Genomic DNA, 25,054 nt, shown 5'->3' with positions numbered 1-25,054 from the left:
ATTTTTGTCATTCTTAGGGATGTTATTCAGCTTATCAATGCATTGTCTTGGAGAATGTTATCATAATTTCAATATTGATGATAACCAGTATGAAATATCAAATCTGTTGGAAGATGCTTATATTGTTATAGTAGGAGGTTCCTCTACTTGGTTGGCAAAAACAATTTCTTTAGAAGCTATTCATCCAGAAACTGGTGTCACAATGAGTTTGGTTGATGATACTGATTTAAAAAGGTTATTTGATATGTATAAGGACTTGGAAGACAAATAAATCTATATGCATTTAAGCATAATGGATGAGAAAAATGATGAAATTGAGGGCTAAAGTTTCTCGTGGATTGACGATGAAGAAGACCATGTGGTTGAGAATGTGGAGGTTCACTCAGATGGAAAAATAGTGAAGATGGTTTATCAAATTATGAATCTGATGAAAATGGTCTATTTGAGGGAGTTAGTGACGATGATAATTCAATTGAGAACCCAATGACAAAAGCAAGTGACAAAATGCAAGGTGAGATTTTCAAATATACATACGATGAGAAATTGAAGAAGGAGATCGTTGTGCTTCAGAAGGAAATAATATTTAATGATGTGAAACATTTTAGAGAAGTTATGCAAGAATTTGTCCGACAAGAAGGATTTCCTATCAAGAAGCTTAAAAATGATAAGACAAGGTTCGTTGCTGTTTGTAAAGATAATGGATGTGGATGGACCATTCGTGCTTCCCTTTACGGTGACAGAATAACATTTAAGATCAAACGGTTAAGTGGATCGCACACATGTATTAAAAGCATGAAAGGTTGTGGAGCAAGTTCGAGATGGATTGCTAAACAATTTGAGTCAGATTTTAGAGCCGACTATGACATGTCTATCGATAAACTTTATGTTTCATTAAAGGAGAAGCATGGCCTTGATGTTAACACTTAAAAATTGATCAGGGCTGTCAAAATTGCTAAAGAATTAGTTGCTGGAGATCATGCAAAAAGTTACGCCAAAATTCCACAATATATTAATATCTTGAAAGAGACTAATGCAGGCGTTTTTTAAAAGTTGAAGTGCATTAATTTAGATCTCTCAAATCCTAGATGCAACCCAATCCTTGAGAAATTTTACATTAGCTTTGACGCTCAGAGTTACGACTGTATTAATGGTTGCAGACCCTTTATTGGTGTCGATGCTTGTTTCTTGTAGGGTCCATTTAAGGGTCAACTGCTTGTTGCCATTTCACTTGATGCAAACTCAGGTATTTTTCCCCTAATAGTTTCACAAAGATGCTTCATTTTTTGGTTTCCAAAGTGCTATTTTCATTTATTCTTAGCGATCATGACTGGGACTTAAGATTGAGCATCATCTAAAATGAAAATAGTACTTTGGAAACCAAAAAAATGAAGCATCTTTGTGAAACTATGATCTCGCTATTTACTCTTTATAAGAATCCGCAGAAATAAAAAGAAAATGAATACAATAACAAATAAAAGCAGATAAATGGAAAAACACGACTATTTTTTTGGTCAAATAAAAGGGAGTTTTATTACCAAAGTCTTAATTGTACATCACATATACAGCAACAACTGAAACAGAATAAAACTAATATAGCAGATCAACAATGACTAATGAACCAACAGGTAGGGGTAAAAGTTCATCTCTTCAAGCTTCTTCCCTACACTCTTCTTCATGGATCCTCTAAAGGATATGTCCTGGACAATTCTCCTGATAACAACTTGTGGATCAGTCCTTTGGGATTCTCTACATTCTCGTGCACCTGCAATTTGTCTTCAAACTCAGTAATTTTCTCTAATAATTTGTGAACCACAAACATCAATCGTGGATCCTTCTCTCATCAATTCATCTGCAAGAGTTGCACAGTCTTACTTCTACAAGAGGAAAAGTACATATTCAGCAAACAAATGTAGCATTCATAATATTGCCAATCAAATATTATTTATAATTTGAAGTAGCTTATCACAGGAGCTTGTAAAGGAGAATTACATGTTTAAAATTGCCAAAAATTTCGTCTCAAAGTGAAAATGTTGAAAGTTGATCAAATTCTTTTTTGGTTTCTAATTTTTAGTAGGTGCGAAAATGAGGAAAATAATGTTCTACTGAGAACATCTAATGAATAGGTGAAACAAATCAATCACTCCAGGATCACACAATTTATCCGAACCGAAACCTTATGAATTTTACTCAGCTTCTCTAAGTTTAAAAAAAGAAAAATAAATACACATCTACTTTTCAGGGTTCAGTCTTGCTGCTTTACTTGGACAAAAAATGAGCAAGTACAATGGGAACTTGCGATACATATTTACATGTTGCTAAGCCTATCGTGTGATATTCTTTTCATGGACTAGGGAGCTAAAGCAGCAATCGTTCGTATGCAATAAGCGAGTAACCAGAAGCTTCAAAACGAGCTGAGAAATACAATATACTAACTATTTCGATAAGAATATCTATTGCTCGTCATTTTAGATGCGTCCTTTGTCGCATAAAAGTTGATTATCTTGCAGCTGAGAAGGATAAGATGGATGCAACTGGAGTTGCACTTGTTTTAATTGGTAGTGTTGATCAGGCAAGAGTATTCTCCAAGCAAACAAATTTCAAAGGAAAGGTTTATGTTGATACAAGCTATAGTTCTAATCAGGCTTTGAGATTTGTGTCAGGCGTTACAACCATATTCACCCAGGGCAGGTTTGAAAATAATTCAAGCATACATGGATGGCTATAGACAGGATTAGGAGCTTTCTTTGAAAAGGACACCAGGACACGAGAGAGAAATTATTATTGCAGGTGTAGACAACGGAATTTTATTGGATTTAAATCCATAAGAAATTCGGATTATATTAAATTCAAGATATATTTGTCCAAATAAATTATGGGCTAATGTAATTGGATTAATTATTTAAGTCCAATAAATATGGATTTGATTAAAAAGGTCCAAATGCATTGGGCTAGCCCATTTAATCGGGCTATAAATGACGAGCCCATTTTGTTAAGCCCAAGATGATGTCTTTTCCAAGAGGCCCAGCTTGGTGCCACGTGTCAAATGACGTGGCACGCCAAGTCAAATAAAGGAGCCTATAAGGTCATGCCACATGTCAAAATGATGCAGCATGCCTAGTCAAAACAAAAGCCAATGAAGATGCGCCACGTGTACAAGTGACATGTTACGGCCAATCAAATATTCCCATGTCAGCTTAAATCTGATTGGCTGAAAGAAGTCTATCCTTATCACAACTCCTCCATCCTACAACTATAAATAGGGGTCTCATAATTCAGAAAAAGGGACCATAAATTCAAACAAGAAGCCAGAGGGAGCTCGTGGATCAAACACTACAAGTTTTTCTACAAGCTGCAAGCATTTCTCTACAAGTTTCAAATATCCGAAGATCAAGAACGAAGGCGAATCAAATATCAAGGTTTTCAATATTAAATTCACTTGTTCGTGGCCGCCATCAAAGTGTTCGTGACGAATCAATTCAAATCAAAATCAAATCCAGCATAAATTCAAGATCAAGCTCAAAAGCCCTTGAATTTATTGTTTAAAAGACTAATCAGAGGAATCATAGAGATTGTAACACTCATATTCTGAAATCAAATCATAAGATCGTTGCGATATTTTTCAGTCTTGATTATTATTTTCTCGATGCAAATTTATTGTCTCTAAATTCTGGCATGCCTAGTGGGACAGTCTCTACCTCTCATCTCAACTTTTTGATCATTAAAGCTCAAGAACATCGAAATGACTTCGGAGAAGATCAACTCCAAATCAAATTCCTCCATGGTTGCTAACTCCAAGTTCTCTGCTGATGTGGAAAGCATCCTCGACATTATCTTCTGTAGCATTGGACCAGTTACGAGTAGCAAAGCAAGCATGTTGGGACAACAAGCACTCCAAATGTCGTCCGCAACAATTCCTGTTTTCGGATCTTCATCCCCAAAAAGAGAAAGATCTTCTACTAATACATCGGAGGAAGGAAGCAGCATTGCTGAAAAGAATAAGAAGACTCTAGCTCTACTTGATCTCTCTGGATCCAAGAACTCTAATATGAAGGAAGATGAGAATACTTCAAGTGACGGATCCTCTCCACTCACACCACATGAAGTAAGCCAGTCAAAGATCAACTTATGCGATAATCCATGCTATTCTCCAACATCCCCAAACAGTTATGCAAGCAATGGTAACTAACGCTTCATCTATGGAGGAGACACTAGCAAACTTGACAAAGGTAATCGACGGCTTGGCCAAGCATATGCAAAATCAAGATGCTCGGATTGAAAAGTTGATGGACAAGATGGATGGCTTAATGAAAGGAGAATTCAGCCATGCACCTGGGAAGGGTCCAGAAGCACAAGAGGCTGAAGCTCGCGCAAAACAAGCACCGCCTACTAAGGAAATTCCAGTTTCTTCTGAAGGAATGATCCCACTTGACCGATTAAAGGAGTTCATCGAAGGGAATCTCAAGGATAGGTACAAAGTTGCTGCTAAGTCTTCTTTTACTTACGCAAAGTCATACACTACAAGAATTAATAGCTTCAATATGCCTACTGGTTATCAACCTGTCACGACCCAATTAGAGGGCCATGACGGGCACCCAGAGCTGATCTACCGAGTACCTCTAAACATACATCTCATAACCATTTCTAAGTGGACCATAAGATAGCTCATGTGCGTCATACCCTATAAGGACACGTATCACAAGATAATAGCACATCTTTATGTAATCATCAACAACCATGCCCATAAACATAAGCCAACCAGCTTCCCAAAATACTATGCAACAATATGAACTGATAAGGCTATGGAATATCTAGATACATGCTTCTTTCTACGAGCCTCTATATATAGAATACAAGAATCCTTAAGGACAGGGCAAGATTCCGCCGTGCCCAAGTATATACATAAAAGGGAAGTACCAATAAGCTGGAGCTCCGAAACAACTGGAGCCTTTCTGAAACTCCGCTGATAAAGCTCCTACGAATCAGGTTTACCTACCTGTTTACCTGCAGGCATGAACGCAGTGTCCACAAGAAGGAACGTCAGTACGAATAATGTACTGAGTATGCAAGGCATGAATAACAACATAACAAGAGATATAGAATATAACATAAGTTAAGGATAACCTGATTGTCTCTCTTAAGGCGAACATATATATATATATATATATATATATATATATATATATATATATATATATATATAGATACCGCAGAACGAACAGCCCGATCCATTTAACCATATACCCCTCATCCGGGCATCCGCGTCCAGGATGATATCATAGTATACCAGCTGATCAGCTGGTTATGCGTATATAACGCCTAGCTCTTTTCCCCATATATATATATATATATATATATATATCATATAAGTAGCATGCATGAGAGTCCAAGTAAAAGCTACTACTTTATCGGAGTGACGTAAGGTCGGTAACCTCCGATTTATATTATGGAATAATCACCATCGCTATATCTCACCTTGAAGGAACAAGTAACATAAGGTGAGATCAACGACAATGAATAAAATCAAGAAAGTCATGAAATAAACTCAATAATCTCATAATAGCATCAAATCCATAAGCTTTGGAATTTTTAGAAATGGGATCATCATCATCACCATTATCATCATAGGAAACATCTATCGTTAGCATCATAAAAACCTTGAGAATCATAAACTTCTAGCTTTGTGGGAAATAAGGACGTTATGGAAAGATGTATGGAATCATAACATAGGAATCATGCCTTTAGAAAGAAAGGGACTAACCTTAACATACCTAATTGATATCCTACTACTTAACTTAACGCTTATCCTCCCGAGCTCGTAAATCTACATTCAAGAGAAATCATACTACTGTTAGACTTATAGTCATATGCCTATCTCAAGTCTTTAAATTAAACTCCTTTAGAATCTGCCAAAATTCGGGCAGCATCTCCCCTATTTATATCCCTAGCTCGAAAACACAATACCAATAACCAACATAACAACAACAACTCTAACGTCAACAACATCATCATCCATACTAAAATATTCCATAAAACATCTCACACGATGTTTATCCAATTTCTCAACCAACAATTTCGTTACACGATCATTCAGTAGCTCTACCTTCGTAAATAAACCTAAATCAATATCAATAAAGGAAGATTCATACCTTAATCCCTCTAGAACCGCAATATCTTCAATATTTACCTTGAATTCCAGCCAAGATTCATCGCAATACGATATTATAACATAACTATACGCTGTCTGAACCTGAATCTGGAGATTATACTTAATTCGCGTTAAAATTTGATGATTGGAAGTTGGAGGGAAATTTCCAAAACATTTGGGAAGTTTGGAGGGGTGTTTGGATGAAAAATGAGGGGGTAAGCCCCCTTTTATAATGTTCTAGAGTCGGGTTACATCGACCTAGAATTTGCTCAGCGCGTTCGTGCCACTTTGGGGCGCGTTTGAACTGAGTTATCCCCTAGCTCCTCTGCGCATTCGCGCCACCTCCAGGCGCGTTCGCGCAGAGTTAATCTTTGCTCTGGCAGACTGTCTTAAAATGCTCATAACGGTTGATTCTGATGTCGGATCGATGCGCGGTTTGTTGCATTCGAAACTAAACTTCTTGAACTTCAATTTAGGCTTTTACTTTACCTCAAAACTCTTCATATGCTAAAAGATATTATTTCCCCAAGTTAGACCAAAATCATCGTACGAAATCTTTCCTAACTTTTTCCCAAAGTTCCAAAAGCTTAATCTCCTTAATTCACTTGTTCTCTAATCCTTCCATGACCTATTGTATGAGCTTAAACCCTCATATCCCCAAGATAAGCACATGTAATCTCATATATCTTCGACAATAACTCTAGTGTCCCCAACTGAGCAACTAACACCTAGCGAACCTGTTACATCCCGTGTTTTGTACATTCGGAAAAATTTAAGAAAAGAATATATATATATATATATATATATATATATATATATATATATTTTGTGACTTGTAAGAGATGAGGCAAAATTTTGATCTTATTTAATATGTATGTTGGCCATGAAAAATATTGACGTGGAAATACGGAGGAAGGCCAAGGGCCAAATCGGAATTTCGGAAATTAATTTCGGGAATTACAAAATGCGGTCCATAACTAGTTGGGCTCAAAAAAAAAGAGAACAAAAAGGCCCAAGGGTGTAAGGTGGCCGGCCATAGCTCCTTTGGCCCAAACCCATAATTAATTAAATCCATGTGAGTTAAATAGAAGACCACCCCTTATTTTTCTTCATAACTCAAGAAGCTTCAAGAAGATAAGATTTTGGAGAACAAGACTAAGGCCATTCGGCCAAGTCCATAGGAAATTGAAGATCTTCAATCTTGGTTCAAAAATTTATTTCTTAGTATTTCTACTAATTCAAGGGTCCTCTTCAACGTGGTATAATTGTTGGAGCAAGAAAACCACTAGTTGTCACAAAGTCACAACCCTAGCCAAGTGAAGAGTTGAAGGAAAAAGGTAAGGATTTCTCTTCTTCTATATGTTATGAATGTTTGTGCATGTTGTAGTGTATGAAAATGAATGGAATTCATGAAGAACATGAATATAGAGGTGGTGGCCGTGTGGTGTATATTATATGTATAGCCGTGTATATGTGTTGAAGTATGAAGGATTGGTGAGAAAGTTTTATTAAGTATTTTGGTTGTTGTGTTGTGGGTTTTTTTTTTTGTTGCAAGTAAGAGCTTAATGAGCTTAGTGAAGTTTAGTAGTTGGAGGCTTGTCTTGGAAGATTATGTAAATTAAATATGATGTTCATGCATGTATGGGAATATAATGTTGTTAGTGTGAAGTTGTCAGTGCGTAAATTATTAAGTGTTGGAAGGTTTTGAAGGAAGTAGTATATTGATTGAGTTGTTATAATGTATCTTGGATTGAATATGGAAATTGTTAGTATGGTTGTTGACATTATGTTGATAGTTTGGCCGGGTTGAATTCCCGGATTGTTGTTGATTAAAAATTTGCTAAGTTGAATGTTGGGGATGGTGTATTTAAAGGGGAAATGCTGCCGGAATTTCGGTAGCCAAGTATTATCTTAAGATTCCAATTCTAAATGCTCTAATCAAAGTTTGGTAAATGTGACCAATTTGTAGATTTCGGCGGATTTGCAACTTGAAGTTGGAATAGCATAAGGAGCGGAAAGAGGTATGTAAGGCTTTACTCTTCCTTCTATGGCATGTCTTAGACGTAATAGGTCGAATACGAGGCTTGGGGACAACTCTATTCTCCGGAATCCGCACCTAAAGTTACCCCTTTTTCATTCAGAAGAATTGAATTAAAGATTGTGTGAAATGTTGGAAAAACTTTCTAAACCTCTAGAACTTGCATAAATAGGACCCGACTACCCTAAAACCCTCACAAGTAACGCCATGACATGTAACATATGCAAAATGTGTACGCTACCGCATTCGGCCCGAGGTGGGCCCATTGTTCCCGGATTTTCCTTATAGTCCCGCTTGACTTATTTTGAAGCAGAATACAAAGGAAACTTTTGACCCTTATCCCGATTATCAAACGATAAGTACTGTACCATTCTAATGGAAATATGTCTATGATGACTATGATAACGATGATGCTAAGGAAGAGAATACATCTATGATAAGTATGACAAGAATGATTCCATGACTAAGAGTCTTAAGCTAAGGATTCAATATGAGTATGAAAGTGTCCAACTAGTTCTTGATCTTTAATTCTATTCCTTGGTCGTGACACTAATTTCTAAAGATTTCAAAACATGAATTGATGTCTATGATGCCCCTGGTTTCATACTATGTTTACTTCTGATGCTAGTCTTTGTTGATAGTCTCGCCTTAAAATACTCGTTCCTTCAAGGCGAGACAAAGCGATCACGGTTGTTCCATAATGTAATCGGAGGTTACCGACCTCACGTCCCTCCGATGGATACATGATTTTCCTTGGGCTCTCCTGCATGCTTATATGAGATATGTATATGAGATATGTATATGTACATGGGGTGGGGGAAGGGATATATGGGGGATGGGAAGGGAAACATGTTTCATTGCCACCTGGTCAGCTGGCTTATCATCCCGGACGCGGGATGCCCGGACGCGGGATATATGGGCGAGCCGATGTATTTCGGTGCTATGTGGGCGAGCCGACATTGTTCAGTGCTATGCTATGAGCTGATATGATATGACATGATATGCTATGACCTGATATGATATGACATGATATGATATGACACGATATGATATGACATGATCTCATATGATATGATACGATATGATATGATATGATAAGACATGACATGATATAAGTTCTATTTTCTATGCCTATGGAAAAGAAATGTTTTTTTTAAAAGGGAAAGACAAGCATGCATGGTATCTGGCCTGAAAGGGTATTCCTATGTACAGGTTACTTTCTTATTTCACTATATGTCCTATGATCCCATGATATTGTTAATCATACCTTCTGTTTCCGTTTGTATTATCTTCCACGCCTTACATACTCGGTACACTATTCGTACTGACGTTCCTTCTTGTGGACGCTGCGTTTCATGCCGCGCAGGTCAGCAGGTAGACAGATTCGACTCCTAGGAGCTTCGTCAGCAGTATCGTAGCAGCGCTCCAGTTGTTCCGGAGCCTCAGTTCCTTGGTACTATTTTTGTGTATATATTCGGGCACGGCAGAACCCGGCCCTTCCTATGTATATGTGTGCTATGTTTAGAGGCTCGTAGACAGATATGTACAGTCAGATGGTTTGTACTTTTGTTCGTTTGGGGTTTTATAACATGCTAGCAGATTTTATTAACACCTGATTATGGTTATGCTATTAATGATAGGAATAAGTAAAGAAACAACGGTATTACCAATCTGGCCCACTTAGTAATAAGAATGAGATACGAGTTAGGGGGTGCTCGGTACAAGTATCGGGTATCCGTCGCGGCCCCTAGTTGGGTCGTGACAGAACCTCAACGTACAAAAACTACGAGGTGTAACACAACCTCCCAAATTTTAACAATTTGAAGGCAAGGGAAATCCAAAGAAACATGTTGCACGTTTTGCTGAAACATATAACAATGTGGGGACCTATAGAGACTACTTTGTCAAGCAGTTCGTCCGCTATTTCAAGGGAAATGCCTTTGACTAGTACACTGATCTTGAGCCTGATTCTATCGATAGTTGGGAGAAACTAGAGCAGGAGTTCCTCAATCGCTTTTATAGCACAAGGCATACCATGATCATGGTTGAACTTACAAGCACGCGCTAGAGAAAGGGCAAACCAGTTATCAATTTCATCAATCGATGGAGAAATGCAAGTCTAAATTACAAAGATAGGCTCAGCGAAGCTTCTGCGATAGAGATGTGTATCCAAGGAATGCATTAGGGGATTCACTACATCTTGCAAGGAATTAAGCCAAAGTATTTTGAAGAACTAGATACTCGTACTCATGACATGCAGTTGAGCATGTCTTCCACTGGAATTAATGTCTGTCTACGACTCTCGCAAAGGAAAGGACAAGCGGGAACCCAAGAAATAGAGCAAGTTCGTTCCTAAGAGTGACAACAAAGAGTCCATGAATGTCAATGTCTCGCCTGTAAAGTTTACAACAAAGGTGAGCAAGAAGCAGCGTATGAAAGTAACTTCCTTCCAAGACAACACAAGCCAAAGTCGACCTTGAAGGAGATGCAAGAAAGAGAATACCCTTCCTGGATTCTGATGTCCCTGAAATTGTTGGTGAACTACTTGAGCTAAAACTCATTGAGTTACTAGAGATAAAGCGGCCCAACGAAGCTGGAAGAATAAACAACCCGAACTATTGCAAGTATCATCGACTGCTCTTGAGAAGTGCTTTGTCTTCAAGGAAAAAGTTATGCAGTTGGCTAATGAAAAGAATATTCTGCTTGACGATGAGAAGGCAAGTTTGAATCAATATCTATCACCTTTGGTTCTTTCGATCTGGTTCAGATACGCAGCTTTGAAGAATATGAGAAAGGACCATTGGAGGAAGATAGAACCCAGGTTGATGAAGGTTGGATTCTAGTGACTAAGCGGAGACGCTATAAAATAAGTCCACAAAAAGAATCATCTAAACAACCAAGTAGGAAGAGGATGGTTAGAAGACCGAGGAAGCAAAAATCAGTTGAGCATCCGAAGAAAGCAAAAATGGAGGAGAACTACCACCAAGAACCACGACGTCCCGTGACTTTTGAGGAATTCCTACCAAGTTGGTTCCTCAATAAGATTGCTCGAGACAACATTGAGGCATCATGCTTCAATACTGAAAAAAAAAGGATGAAAGCCTATCAACACTGTCTCTATCGTCATCTGAAAAGCCTGTATCTTCTTTCCAAAAGGCACACGCATGTGATACAAAAATCACATTCATGGATGACAATATTCTTCCTATTCGCACAATGAAGGATCTTGGTATCACGACTGAAAAACTTTCTGAAAGTCGCTAGATGATACAAAGATTCAATCAGAGGGGGGGGGAGGGGGGCCATAAGTGCTATCAAATTAGATATTACCATAAAAGATTTGCAATCAAGCGCATGGATGCATGTCATCAACGCAAAGACTTCGTACAATATGCTGCTTGGTAGGCTATGGATACACGAGAACAAAGTTATCCCATCCTCCTACTATCAATGTTTGAAGTATCTTGAAGGCAGTGTCGAAAAGAAGATAGTTGCTGATGATAAGCCTTTTACTGATGCTGAGTCACACTTCGTCAATGCAAAGTTCTACCTGAAGAACTACATTATGAAGAAAGTAAAAGTCGATGACATCACAACGACCAAGAGTGATAAGATTGTAACTAAAGGAGCTAAGGAGACTATTGGAAAATCCGAAGTTGGTGCTGAGATGCCGCACTCCAGTCCGAATAAAGGGAACATCGTGTCTTTGAAGAAGAAAAAGACAACTCCCGTACTCTTCTATGTTCTAAAGGTGAAGAAAGAGGAAGGTCAACCATTTGACATTCAAGGAAATGTGCTAGGGGGGCTAAGTCTCCCTATCAGACGAATTGATGCGATAAATTTGTCTTCAAAGCTACTTAGAGACTTTGTCGCTCAGAATCCGCCGCAAAATATGGCGCTCCCTACGAAGCGTACAAATGAAAGCTTTGATCCAAATGCTTACAAGTTATTTTTCAAGGTTGGGTACAACCCAAACGAGCCATCAAAGTTAGGGAAACTTCCATCAGAAGCTACCATGATGCAATCACGTGAAGGTTTGGGATACAAACAACCTCCACCAGTTCGCATATCCATAAGAAGGGCAAGTACCAACTATATCACTGTGGAAGATGAGTCTGTTGCTTCCAACAAAAGGCCTTTAGTGTTTGATCGGCTTGGAAAGTCGACCGTAAAAGCTTATGTGTTTGACAGATTAGAGTCGTTGAAGATGAATAAGAAGAATAAGGTCCACAGAAATTATCAAAAGCATGACAACGCTCGCTTTGCCTAGAACCCAGAAGGATATATAAAGTTTGATTCCTTCTAGAATGAGGCGACAAACAAACCTTGTGGTTTCATGTAGGGAGGTACTAAAAGCAAAGTCTCACACTATGGTGTATACCAAGGAGCATGAGGAAGATAAGGAAAGTGTAAGCTCTTCATATCATATTACTACACAAAGTGATCAAGATACCTCATTTCAGATGGAGGTTGCCGAGAGATTGGAGGACGTCTCCTCATGTTACCACATCTCTTTCAATGATGGTGATCCTCAAGGGGATGAAGATGCTAGATATGCTCCTCCAGAACTTGAAGAAGGGGTGAAAACCACAGTAGACTCCTTGAAAGAAGTTAATCTTGGTACTGATGAAGACCCAAGTCCCACCTACCTAAGTGTTTTTCTAACAGCTGATGAAGAAGACACTTACAAGGAAATATAAAGAGATGCCTGGATTAGATCTCAAAGTAGCAGCCCATCAACTAGCAGTCAAGAATAGTGCCCGTCCCGTTAAGCAAGCCCAGAGGCACTTCAAACTAGATTTGGTTCCTTCGATTGAAAATGAAGTCAACAAACTCATTGAAGCTGGGTTTATTCGTGAAGTTAAATACCCTACGCGGATTTCGAGTATCGTTCCCGTGTAGAAGAAGACTGGCCAAATTCGAGTTTGTGTTGACTTTAGGGATCTTAAAAATGCATGCCCTAAAGATGATTTCCCGCTTCCCATCCCGGAGTTGATGATTGATGCTACCACTGGTTACGAGGCAATGTCTTTCATAGACGGTTCATTCGGCTATAACCAAATTTACATGGTGCAAAAAGATGAAGAGCTTACTGCATTTCGTACACCCAAGGGTATTTACTGTTACAAAGTGATGCCTTTCGGTTTGAAAAATGTTGGTGCCATATACCAAAGGGTTATGCAGAATATCTTTGATGATTTAATCCACAAAAATGTTGAATGTTATGTAGATGATTTGGTTGTAAAATCAAGAAAGAGGAGCAACCACTTGCAAGACCTGAGAATGGCGTTCGAGCGACTTCGGAGATATCAACTTTGAATAAATCCATTGAAATGTGCCTTTAGAGTTACTTCTGAAAAATTCCTTGGTTTCATTGTTCAACATCGAGGAATTGAAATTGATCAAGCCAAAGTTGATGCGATTTTGAAAATGCCCGAGCCTCGAAATATTCATGAGTTAAAAAGTCTGCAAGGGAAGCTAGCATGCATTAGGAGATTCATCTCGAATTTAGCTGGAAGGTGCCAACCATTCAGTCGTCTCATGAAGAAGGGCGCTCCTTTCAAGTGGGACGAAGCATGTACTAATTCTTTCGAGAATATCAAGTCATATTTAATGAGGCCTCCAGTTCTAGTTGCCCCTGTACCTGGAAAACCATTGATACTATACATTTTAGCACAAGAAAGGTCGGTTGGAGCGTTGTTGGCCCAAGAAAATAGTGAAGGGAAAGAAAATTCTCTTTACTACTTAAGCAGAATGATGACACTAAATGAGCTGAATTACACGCCAATTGACAAGTTGTGTTTAGCGCTAGTCTTCTCGATTCAAATGTTGAAGCACTACTTTCAAGCTCATAGTATTCGTCTTATTTCCAGAGAAAATCCCATCAAGTTTGTGATGTCAAAACCAGTCCTCAGTGATCGACTAGCAAGGTGGTACCTCCAGTTTCAACAATTTGAGATTACATACATCCCTCAAAAGGCTGTAAAAGGATAGGAATTAGCAGACTTCTTAGCGGATCACCCGATACCTGATGATTGGGAGCTAACTGATGAACTTCCCGACGAAGATGCAACGGTCGTTGAAATTCAACCTCCGTGGAAAATGTACTTTGATGGTGTTGCACAACGTGATGGAGCTGGAGCTGGTGCTGGTGTGGTGCTTGTTACTTCTCAAGGAGAAGTTCTACCATACTCCTTTACTTTGACACAAAGTTGCTCCAACAATGTCGCTGAATATCAACTACTAATACTTGGACTTGAAATGGCTGTCGACATGAAGCAGTTGCTGTTGCAAGTCTTTAGTGACTCTCAGTTGGTGATCAATCAACTCTTGGGAAGCTATGAAGTCAAGAATCCTGAATTACTCCCCTATCATGGTTATGCTCAGAAGTTGATAGGATGGCTTGGTGATGTGACTCTTCAGGACATTCCAAGGAAGGAAAATAAGAAAGCCAACGTTGTAGCTGCTCTAGCTTCAACGCTAACTCTGCCAGATCAAACACAAGTGACTATCTACCAAAAATGGGTAGTACCTCTGTTAAATGAGGATGAAGGCGTGGAAAAAGATCTTGAGCATCTCGTAGCTATTTCTGAAGCTGTGAAGGAAGACTAGCGGCAACCCACCATTGACTACTTGAGTTATGGGATACTGCCAGAAGACTCAAAAAGAAGAATTGAAATTCATTGTCGTGCACCTCGATTCCTTTACTACAAGGATAATTTATATAGAAGATCTTTTGAGGGAGTACTTTTGCAATGTTTGAGGAAGGATGAAGCAGTCCAAGCTTTGCAAGAATCACATTCAGGAGTATGTGGATCACATTAATCTGGACCAAAGCTCCACTTCCACATAAAAAGGATGGGATATTATTGGCCAACAATGGTGAAAGATTGCTTGGACTATGCTCGAAGATGCAAGGCTTTTCAGTTTCATGCGAATTTTATACATCAGTCGCCCGAAGCATTACACCCAACTATCACATCTTGGCCATTTGACGCTTGGGGGTTGGACATCGTTGGTCCGTGGCCGAAATCTTCTGGTGGACACTTGTACATCTTGGCTGCAACCGATTACTTCTCAAAATGGGCCGAAGCTATCGCTCTTAAGGAAGTGAAGAATGAGAATGTTGCGAACTTCAACCGAGTAAATATCATCTATCGCTTCGGCATTCCTCGTTACATAATAACGGATAATGGCAAGCCATTTGATAACAAATTGATAAACAAGAATTGTGATCTCTTCGGTTTCAAGCAGCGTAAATCTTCTATGTATCATGCTGCCGCTAACGGTCTAGCTGAAACGTTCAATAAGACTTTGTGTAACTTGTTGAAAAAGGTTTTCTCCAAGTCCAAATGAGATTTGCATAAACGAATGGAAGAAGCTTTGTGGGCATATAGGCCGACTTACAACACACCAACGCAAGTAACCCCATACTCGCTTGCTTATGGAGTTGAAGCAGTCCTACCACTTGAGCATCAAATACCTTCTTTACGACTTGCTATTCAAGAATGGCTCACCGAAGAGGAAAATGCTCGATTGTGTCTTGCAGAGTTAGAAGCATTTGATGAGAAAAAGCTGGAGGCTCAATAAAAGCTTGAATGTTATCAAGCCCGTCTATCTCGTGCCTTCTACAAAAAGGTTCGCTTGAGGTGCTTCCAAGTGGGAGATCAAGTCCTTGCAGTAAAAAAACCCATCATCGTTTCCTATAAGTTTGGGGGCAAATTCACCTCAAAATGTGATGGAACAAGAAGCGTATTCAAGTGGCGCTTACAAGCTCGTTGATGCGGATGGCATGAGGATCAGTCCAATTAACGCAAAGTTCTTGAAGAAGTACTATCCTTGAAGCAAGATGATGCTCCTTGACGTACGAGCATAAACTGCATGTTACTCATGACACGCAGGAGTATAAACTGTGCAGGGCCCCAAAAAAAAAAATCAGTCCGTTCGGTTGAAAACCTCGCGAGAAGTGGCCTAGTCAAAAGTTAGGACACAAAAAAAAAAAAGACCGCTAGGTTGAAAACCTCGTGAGAGGCGGCCTAGGCAAAAGTTAGGACACACACAAAAAAAAGTCTTCTAGGTTGAAAACCTCGCAAGAGGCGGCGGCCTAGGCAAAAGTTAGGACACAAAAAAAAACTCATTTTTTCTGAACTACGGAATGACTTGATCTTCTTCACCAAGGTATAGGCCGCTTAGAGTTTCATTCTAAGCTCAATCTCACGAGTTAAAAAAATACATCACTCTATGTATTATTTAAGTGAAGTATGATGGAATGAAATCCGTCTGACAAGGCACATGCAGATCGTACATACAAACATCCTTTTATCGAAATTTGGACCTTCACTAAATAACGATGGTCCAATGGGGGAAAATCTCCATGGCAAATGGATTTTTCCAATGGGATGACTGTAACCTCTTAGCAAGTGGTCAAATCAACAAGTTGAGCTTTACAAATCTATCAATTTCAAGTTGAAGGCGTCAAATCTGCTAACTCTTGAAGTTGAAGTCCAAAGCCACAACATCTGCAAGTTGAAGTCTTCCAATCCGCCAGACTTCAAGTTAAAATTTTAAATCCACCATGTTTGCAAGTTGAAGTCTTCAAGTTGGAATCTCAAATCCACCACGTGCCAAGTTGAAGCCTTCAAAGATCGCCAAGTATAGTTTTCAAGCCAAAGGATCTCTAAATTTCCATGCCTTAAGGTGGACTAATTTAGTCCCTTTGAACCTTAAGCTGGCCTTTGACAGATTTATCCTTAAAAGGATCTCTAAAGTTACATGCCTTAAGGTGGACTAATTTAATCCCTTTGCACTCTAAGCTGGCCTTTGGTTGATTTATCCTTAAAAGGATCTCTAAATTTCCATGCCTTAAGGTGGACCAGTTTAGTCACGTTGCACCTTAAGCTGGCCTTTGGCGGATTTATCCTTAAAAGGATCTCTAAATTTCCATGTCTTAAGGTGGACTAGTTTAGTCCCTTTGCACCTTAAGCTGGCCTTTTCGCGAATTTGTCCTCTGATATTCCGTTGATATGGATTTGGTGTCGTTGATTTGCTGTTTGATATTCCATCGATATAGATATTTGGCATCATGGATTTATATTTTGCTATTCCTTCGATATGGATATTTGGCGTCGTGAATTTATACTTTAATATTCCGTTGATATGGACATTTTGGCACCATGGATTTGTCCTTTGATATTCTGTCGATATGGATTTTTGGCATCGTGGATTTGCACTTTGATAGCCCATCTATAAAGGCATTCCGTCGATAAGGACATCCTGTCGATTTATGCATTCCGTCAATAAGGACATTCCGTCGAAGTGGGCATTCCGTCAATAAGGACATTCCGTTGATATAAGCATTTCGCCGATATGGATATTCCATTGATAAGGACACTCCTTCGGTATGGACATTTTGTCAAACAGGGTATTCCGTCGATAAGGACATTCCGTTGATAAAGGTGTTCCGTTGATAGGGACACTTCGCCAATGAGGACACTCCGTTAAATTGGGTGTTCCGTTGATAAAGACACTCCATCGATAAGGACATTGTTATGGTTCAAGAACGGATCCACCGCTGCAAAAGAAGAAGGGAACATAAAACGCACCAAAACGGAAAAGAAAAAAGGGAGAAAAAAAGGAAAATCGTAGAAAAGAAATTACCCGTTCACTGGTATTTTCTAGCCATCAAAGCACAAACTCTAGGGTGGCTCAAATATGCCGAGATAGGTGATTAATACAACACAAACGTATGGGCTTTATATAGTTTTCAAAAGGCGGCAGAGAAGGAAGAAAGTTTCGATGTGGGATAATCATGAAATACGTTTCCTGAATGAATTGGGTCGGTTAGTGGCGGTGGTATAATTTCCCATCGCAATTAAATATGACGTAGGTGGATTATTGCATAAAGGAAGGTTAGCTAAATGCATGACACATACTCTGCAGTTGGAGAGGATTTTGTTTTTGTTTTCTAATCATGCAAAAGTGAGAATTTTTGGCAAAGTTAAACTTCAAATGCAAAAACAGTAACGTCAATAATTCATACTTGTAATCAAATATGCATCAATGATACATTAGTCTCAGAGAAAAATATTTCAGGCAGCAAGCATGCATTACAAATGAATGGCCTGCGTTTTGGAGTTCAAAGTCGACATGATATTTAAATTCGATGTCTTCATGATACTTTAAGGCCCGTCTTTGGTTTCGACACGTTCACATTCGGACAAGCCTTAAAGTAGGGGCATTTGTAGACAACGGAATTTTATTGAATTTAAATCCGTAAGAAATTCAGATTATATTAAATTCAAAGTATATTAGTCCAAATAAATTATGAGCTAATGTAATTGGATTAATTGTTTAAGTCCAATAAATATGAAGTTGATTAAAAAGGTCCAAATGCATTGGGCTAGCCCATTTAATTGGGCTATAAATGACGAGCCCATTTTGTTAAGCCCAAGATGATGTCTTTTCTAAGAGGCCCAGCTTGGTGCCACGTGTCAAATGATGTGGCACGCCAAGTCAAATAAAGGAGCCTATAGGGTCATGCCACATGTCAAAATGATGCAGCATGCCTAGTTAAATCAAAGGCCAGTGAAGATGCGCCACGTGTACAAGTGACATGTTACGGCCAATCAAATATTCTCATGTTAGCTTAAATCTGATTGGCCGAGAGGAGTCTGTCCTTATCACAACTCCTCCATCCTACAACTATAAATAGGGTCTCATAATTCAGAAAAAGGACCATAAATTCAAACAAGAAGCCGGAGGGAGCTCATGGATCAAACACTATAAGTTTTTCTACAAGCTGCAAGCATTTCTCTACAAGTTTCAAATATCCAAAGATCAAGAACGAAGGCGAATCAAATATCAAGGTGTTCAAGATCAAATTCACTTGTTCGTGGCGGCCATCAAAGTGTTCGTGACGAATCAATTCAAATCAAAATCAAATCCAGCATAAATTCAAGATCAAGCTCAAAAGCCCTTGAATTCAAGTCCAAGTCAAAATCAAATCCATTAAGTTCAAGATCAAGCTCAAAAGCCCTTGAATTTATTGTTGAAAAGACGAATCAGAGGAATTATACAGATTGTAACACTCATATTCTGAAATCAAATCATACGATCATTGCGATATTTTTCTGTCTTGATTATTATTTTCTCGACGCAAATTTTATTGTCTAAAGCAGGTCCCGGTAAAAATAACATCACTTACATACACAAGGACAAAGAAGCAGGGGATGATCCAGATATAAAAGATGTCTATTAACCAAGTCACTCTGCTCTACCAATGCATATATTATGTGTACATACAGACACAATATCTAAACGTATCATTGTCTATGTGTATCATAATTAACAGAAAAAGTTCCAGTAGGTGGTTCTTGAAGGGTTTAAGAGATTTTATTATGTAAAAAATGTTGTAACAAAAAAAGTACTAGCTATTTGTGCAGTTGAACCATTCCAGATGTTTAAGGATCAAGATTGTTTCTTTCTGTTTATTCCTTCCACAACTTACTGATACGAGATTTATATGAGCGCATCCATCTAAGTTTAACTTCATAAAAAATGTTCATAAAGATTTTTTTTTTTTAAAACTGTACAGAAAATCCTGTCTAGTTGAGTTCTTACCTTCTTCCTGGGATTTTTTAAGTCCATGACGTCCTCATCTGCAAAAAAAGGTTTAGGGAAGAAGCTTGAAGAGTTTGGAATTTTCAGTCATCGCACAATAAACTCCAACTTGCTGAAGGCCTGAGAAGCTTTCTTCGCCATTCCATTGTTAAGATTAGAAGGGTTATACTGTGTTTCCTCCTCCTTTCTTATTTAATCGCACCAAAATTTGTCAATTTATGAATTAGGGTTAAGAACAATTCTTTATCAAGGTTTGAAAAGGTCTGTGGAAAGATGAAGAACTGTTTAGCGAAGAAAATTAATTGAGAGGCACAAACGTTTACAAAAACTTAACGGAGGAAAACTGTGGGAAATAATAGTATATGATTAATTAGGGCACCCACTAATTAACAAACAGTAATATAAGTGAAATTCCATTTTAGCTCTTTGATGATCGGTCAACTAATTTAAAGTTATCGGTCAATGCCCGGAAGTTGAATAAGAGGATGAAAATGTCAATTGTTCAAATTTGGGGGAGGTACTTGATTTCTAAAGCATAGTTGAGGGACTAAAATGATTTTTACCCTAAATTTTGTTGATAATATTCAAAATAAGAAAATTAGCAACAAGTATTAATATTTGATTTCAAAAATTTGTGCAAGTTATAATCTATAGAGAAAATCTTTATCGAAAGATGAGTCCTTTAAATGGAGCGGGTTTAAAAATAAAATCGGGTTATGTTGGAGATTTCCTTTAAGACAGGACTATATTTGAAAATTTTAATGACGGGAGGGGTATTTTTGACCCAAATTTGTAATGGAGGATATTTTTAGTCATTTTCCCAAAGTAGAGGTGTATTTCTGACCCTTTTCCCTTTTTCTTTTAATATAGTTTGTTCGTGTTCTCACGCTAATTAATATCAGACGTACATTATTTTTAATTTTTTCATGTTTTTAATTTAATTTAACATAAATAATAATAAAATATTATATATATACTTTGATAATTTAGATTATTATCGAATTCATACAAAGCGCACATATATCGTACGCTATACAAAGTAATAAAAACTACAAGTTCAAATCAAATTGAAAGGAACAAATAGTTGTAATAATAACAGGAGGAGGAGGGGGGAAAGGGGGAGGGGTGGTAGGGGGAAGAGCGCGGGGGGTGGGAAGAGGAAGAGGAGGGGGAGGAGGAGGAACGCTTTGACCCTTAACTAGCTAGCTATATTTTATCTTCGATGTCATTCAGGCATACAATCAATGGATGGATTCCCAACTTCATGTTTAAACCAGTGTTTTAAAAGGCGGGGGCGTAAGGCGGGGCGTTTTACATACGCCTCGACGAGACGTAAGCCTCGAGGCACGGGGCGTAAGCCCCATGGGTATTTAATTTTTAGTATTTCTTAAAATAATATAATTACAATAAATATTTTTAAATAGGTAAAATTATATAAAAAATAAAAGAAAACTGTAAATAAATGAAATATATATATATATATATATATGTGTGTGTGTGTGTGTGTGTGTGTGTGTGTGTGTGAGCGCGCGTGCGCTTGATCCTCACAAAAAATGATCAAAGCCCATTATACACCGCTTATAACTTGTAATTATATATAACATAATTTTACAAGTATAAACAATACAATGAAATAAAAGCTATTATGAAATGCAAAACAATTCTAACATTTTAACTTTCAAACACTGAAAAAAACACAGTTTCTTAAAACACTATTACTATCATACTATTCATTTTATTTCCGTATAAGCAAATAATCAACAAAATTTATCAATATTACAATTAAAACATAACTTCTTCATGAACAAAAAATAAAATTATATGATAATTCTGATACATAGGACTTATGACCAATGACAAGTGAAAATGTGCAATTCCGCTATGTGTTTTTTTTTTAAAAAAAATAAGTGATTCACCCTCACGACGTTCTCAAATAGTAAATATCCAATACTAAGACTTGTTATATGAGTTACACCCAATCTTCTATTTCTATAGATGAAAAACTATTAAGTATCATTATTTTGTTAAACAATTATGAGGGTGAATGGTTTTAATTAAGGAATTTAAAATATAATTTGTGTAAGAACTGTTAGGCGAGCCCTGGGCGTTGGTCGTTAGGCGTGTTTAGGGCGTACGGTTGGGCGCTTAGGGCGTAAGCCTCAAAGGAACTAAGCCCCGCACGTTAGCCCCAGGGCGTTTTGCCACTGCCCTGCCCCGAGGCGAGCCCCGGGGCGAGTCCTGACACTGCCTTTTAAAACAATGGTTTAAACTACAGATTTCATGTGACCCTTGATCATTAAGAAGAGTTTCCTTTTTATTTCTACACATACGACGCGAATCTTGATAAACTATTCTATAGTTCATTTCAGGTACCAAATGGTTACTACTTACATTCAAATTTGAGAAGCTCATTTTTGTTCTTTGTCCTTCTGGTTCATTTTTTTTTTATATTTGTTCGTGTTCTCTCACTAATTAAATCAGGCATACATTATTTTTAGTTTTTCATGTTTTTTAGTTTAATTTAAAATAAATAATAATAAAATGTTATATATACTTTGATAATATAGATTATTATCGAATTCATACAAAGCACAAATATCATACATGATATAAAATTACAAGTTCAAATCAAATTGAATGGAACAAAGTTAGAATTGCTTATAGATTCAAAAAATCTCTAGGTAGATGGCTAAATAATTTTGTCATTACAAAATTCAAATGATTCTCAAAGTAAAACCCCAAAAAATGATACTCATGCAGCTTGATTCGCAACTAAAATCATAAATATAAAACCCCCTAATAAATGATACTCATGTAGCTTGATCCGCAACTAAAATTATAAATAAATACTTAGATAATAATATCGTGAGGTAAATTCCTAGGAAATAATCCCCAAGTAACTCTGTAACGACTAATCTTTCGTTCCTGAAAATAATAATCAAGACAAGAAAAATAGCGACAAAGAATAATATTTGATTTCAAGAATTTGCGCGGGGGTTACAATCTTTATGAAATCTTAAATAAAAAGATGTAATCCTCTGATTCTTCTCCTCACGATACGGCCGTCAATCAAGGGCTTTTGCTTGTTCTTGAATGGACGAATCACTTGTTGTTGATATTTCACTACGAATGCGGAGCCGGGCTTTAATCACAAACGTAGAGGTATGGAAACTTGCGGCTCACCACTTGGAGCGAAGACTTCTTAGTATGTGGAAGACTTGCGGCTGAGAGCTTCTCTATGTCTATCTCCCCTTCTTTTGGCTTTATGAAGACCCCTATTTATAGTTGTAGGGGAGACCTAGGGTTTGTAGATGATTGGTTGAACCATGTCATTTGAACACTTGGCGACATTTGATTGGTTCTTCTATTGACTTGACATGCTGTGTCATTTATGCACGTGGCATGATTTTATTGGTCCTTGATTTGACTTGGCGCGCCACGTCATCTGACACGTGGCATGGACCTTGGGCTAATAAAGTGGGCTCATCATGTGAAGTCCGACAAGATAGACTAGCCCAATTGAATTGGTGTTTCAACTAAGTCCATACATGTTGGATTTAAACAATAAATCCGATTATGTTAGCCCATAATATTTGTTTGGACCAATACATTTAGAATTTAGAATATGATCCAAATTAATTTGTGGATTTAAGTTCGATTAAATTTCAGTGTCTACAAATGCCCCCTGCTTCAAGGCTTGTCAAGCTTCATGACTTGTCAAACCTTTAAAGACGAGGCTTGAAGTATTCACAAAGCGAACGTTTTTTTTATTATTATTATTTGCCTCCATATAGTTGATTTCCCGCAAAATATTTGAAATCTGACGGGAAATAATTGTGCTCAAGCTCTTCAATCGTGTCGCAAGCGAATTTTTACCACTGCCATGAGTAAGCCTAATCCTACTAGGAGAGAACAGTGACTTTACATCCATAAGCACTCTCCATATTAGTAAAAAATAGTGGCTTTCCATACATAAGTATTTTTCATATGCAAACACTTTCATATTAGGAGAAATCAGTAGCTTTCCATACGTAAGTATTTTCCATGTGCAAACACTTTCATATTAGGAGAAATTAGTAGTTTTCCATACGTTAAGTATTTTCCATGTGGAAACACTTTCATATTAGGAGAAATCAGTAGCTTTCCATAAGCCTAGACTTTCCATATATAAAGCCTAAACTTTCCATAAGCTTAAGTTTTCCATGATTAGATTCCAACTGGAACAAGGATTTCTTTGTGTAGTCCATGTAGGAATCAGATTTTGACATCTATAAATACACCCCTTCTCTTGGTGTTTGGGTATCAATTTATAGCATTGTCGAGTTGGTTCGAACCCATCGTTCTATCAGGTAATTTTCTTTCAATATGAATTTTCGTCACTTTCTTCACAGCTTACATGTCTGTGGTAGAAAATTCATATCTCAATGTAGGAGCGTCGAAATCATGATCCGCTTGATGTTTCGGAAACTAGACTCGTAGAGCTACGTCATACGCGAAAACCATGACCAAATTGCTTATATATTTACTCAGATATTGATCGATAATCAGACCTTCAGTTCTGGTTCACTGGTTCATTAGTTTTGTGCGTCCTGACGAAAAATCTTATATCTTGACTTAGGAACATCGCAATCACGAACGGTTTGCGGCGTCAGAAAGAAGACACATAGAGGTACGTCATATACGAAAACCACAATCAAATTTCTTCTATATTGGCTCAGGTATATTTCTTTTAATCATCCACAGAATCTGATTTTGCTTTCTTGGCTTTGGACATGCTCTATGAAACTTACCTGTCCCCTTTTTTTATTTCTTTTACAGGTCTTTGGGCGCATCTGTACGGATTTGAATTTAAACAATGATGATGCACTTTCGTGATCGCGATACGCCGCGTCCTCATCTAGAGATAGTGAGCGACAAACGAAATCCGAACGCCAAAGTCCTTGCCTTGGAGGTTCAACCTCCAGTGATCGGTGCTTTCTCACTTGACGGAGAGCTTTCTACACTTCATCTTGCTGAATGGTCTAAAAAGGAGACCAAAGACGTCATGAGCCACTTCTCAGGAAAGGCCACTGTTATGGACGTCCCTCTGTTGAAGTCCGCAATTCATCGAGAAGTCGTGCCCACCGAATCTTCTCATCCCAATGGATGTTTCAACAACTGGAGTGTCCCGCCTTCTGGTTTCGGAAAAGTTTGCTACACACCCGGCTACTGGGAGTGGGTGGAAGATGTGTTTCCTCGCTATAAGGAAGTCT

At 38.0% G+C, this 25,054-nt stretch overlaps 1 long non-coding RNA gene across 1 annotated transcript; it reads right to left on the bottom strand.

Moving 5' to 3' along the window:
- Positions 1–1,489: 1,489 nt before the first annotated feature.
- LOC132643657 (uncharacterized) lies at positions 1,490–20,172 on the bottom strand. Its single transcript, XR_009583697.1, has 3 exons — positions 19,803–20,172; positions 4,915–5,001; positions 1,490–1,874 (listed from the first exon to the last, which is right to left on the bottom strand). It is a non-coding gene; the product is annotated as an uncharacterized LOC132643657 (long non-coding RNA).
- Between the last annotated feature and the right edge of the window lie 4,882 nt (positions 20,173–25,054).

The sequence above is a fragment of the Lycium barbarum genome, chromosome 6, assembly GCF_019175385.1.
Source record: "Lycium barbarum isolate Lr01 chromosome 6, ASM1917538v2, whole genome shotgun sequence".
Lineage (NCBI taxonomy): Eukaryota > Viridiplantae > Streptophyta > Magnoliopsida > Solanales > Solanaceae > Lycium > Lycium barbarum.
This window is presented reverse-complemented; position numbering and strand designations above follow the sequence as displayed.